Raw genomic sequence first — 2500 nt, 5'->3', positions numbered from 1 at the left:
GGGTGGGGAGACATGAGAATCATGATAATGAAATAAGAAACCATTCACCTGCATGTGTTTAGAAAATACTGATTTCACTTTTGCATACATTGCACCAGCAAAAATCCATCCTAAATTTGGCACTGTGTGTAAAGATACTGAGGGAGGAATGTAATCATACATCCAGCAAGACTAGAGGCATTCTGCTTCATACTCACCAACCACACAAACCACAACAACTACTATGGTATGTGTTACCACAAAACACAATATACAGTAACTCAAATATCTCTCTAATTTTATTGTTATAAGAACCGTATTTCATTATTAAGACTATTACAAGTAGGAGCATTCTCAGAAGTTAATATCCAAACCCATGCTCAGCAAGAGAAACAATAGACTAACATACAGCTCTATTAATGAAAATAAGACCGTTTACTTAAATAAAAAAACCAAATTATATTTGCTTGGCCAAACATTGGCTTAGAAGGTGCGGCAAGTAAATAATTATCGTCCCTTTTCTAGACAATTTTGAAGAGCTGTTTGGAAACCATCTTGTATTAATCACTGACATTCTCACATCTGTGATGTTCAATTTACAGTAATACTGTTGTCATCATGCAGGATCTCATGCAGGAAAAATATGCGAAATGAATAACAACCCTGCCTTGTTTTCATCACAAAACCAATAAAATATTCAATGCTGAAATCCTCATCACAGTCTCTGAAAACAACCTGGAATGTTGCTCGCCATGCATGGTTTGACCAGATCAGCACACACACACCAGGAAGAGTTTTAGACTTAAGCACTGGAATAAGAATAAATGACATGTTTAAGAAACAACAGGAAACTGATCAAAGTAAAACAACAATATTATTATCACTTGGTCATTTTCATGCACAGATGTCACTTAAGATACTTGAAAAAACATGGAAATCATCCCTTTATAAAAACCTAAACAACTTAACTGACTCCCTTAACAGGAGGTTCTGTCAAACAATGCAGATAAAACAGTTGCTCACATCTTGAAAGTAATGACAGTCAAACTGACAGCCAGCCAGATATCAACACTTTCCACAAGATTTCTTCAGGTCAGATGACTGGGACAATGAAATCAACAGAAATCTAGAGATCAATTAAATTTAATCATACCACAACCTAGTGTGTCCTGCAAAGCAACACAGAGCTGGGAAAGAAAGAGCATCACCATCTACCATACAAACCATTGCTCTTGCTGTGGACAACCAGGTCACAGAAAAAACAATGGCTCTCGTATCACATGTCAGAGGTTAAAACTTCTGTTGTGTCAAAACCCTCCGCGTTTTTAGAGGAATTGCCCTTAGGCGAAAAACAGTAAACGAAAAATGTTATCAGTTTAAAATTTACAACTTTTAGGTCTTCAACGGTGTGACCGAAACACGAGCAAACATGGTTTGGCAAAGATAACTTCCATGGAAACGACATAAACAAATAAATATTTCATGCTTTAAATAAGCTTACCTCTTTTGACTTTCTCGTTGGAAACAACTCGGAGCTTCTGTTTAGTTTTCCTGTCGAGTCCATGTTGAGCGTGAGATCTTGATCATCAAAAGGTCCAATAGAACTTTTCCTTCACCGCCGAATAAACTCAAAAACAAAGAGCTCAAAAGCTCGAATCAAATGAATCAAATGTGTTCGAAGCGGAGCATGCGCACTCATTTTGCCGCGGTGTCACCAGAAGTGGTTAAACCACGCACATGCGCAGACGTTTGACCGCTGTGTTCATGGGCACCGATATCGAGGATCTGCCATTTTGTTTCCGTTCTTGCTTCTGTCGTGTTCTCTTGGAGATCTCGAACTCGAAATGGACACAGTCTTAAAGAGACTGAAACTCGAAGATCTGACTGAGAAATTTCAAACTGAACACATTACTCCGGACATTGTTTGCAAGTTGTCGGTACACGAAATGGAAATGTTAGGAATAACTACTCGCAGTGATATGATGTCGTTGCTTATAGAAGGCACTAACTGAGGGGAGAAGCACCGAAGAAACTCGAGGGAACGTGTGGTGCCCCCATTTTCTTTATTCCACAGTCTGTGCTTGGTGATTTGCTACAAGAGGGATTTACAATCAAGGAAATATCTTCGATCCTTGCTGTATCGGAGAGTACGGTTTACCGGAGGATGAGGCAATACGGATTGAACAAGTTCGAGTTCACTGCATAAGGGTTGGTAACGTTACCTTACATATTGGGGTGAGTTGGAACACGATACATGCAGTCATTCACTAGCCGTCAAGCAACAAAAAATCATAGGTCACCGTTTCGTAGCGAAACTCTGAGGTTTTCATAATTGTAATCTACGCAGTGGATGGGTTTTTCGTGCAAAAACATGAATTTATGCCTAACATTTATGCCTAGATGGCATTTATTCTGACTGGAAACCTCTCAAAGTTGGGGTCCCTCAGGGATCCTTGTTGGGCCCTTTGCTTTTTAACATTTACATTAAAGTGCCCCTAACCCCAAAATGTTTTTTTCGCTA

Source organism: Montipora capricornis, chromosome 2 (assembly GCF_036669925.1).
Source record: "Montipora capricornis isolate CH-2021 chromosome 2, ASM3666992v2, whole genome shotgun sequence".
NCBI classification, from domain to species: Eukaryota; Metazoa; Cnidaria; class Anthozoa; order Scleractinia; family Acroporidae; genus Montipora; species Montipora capricornis.
This window is presented reverse-complemented; position numbering follows the sequence as displayed.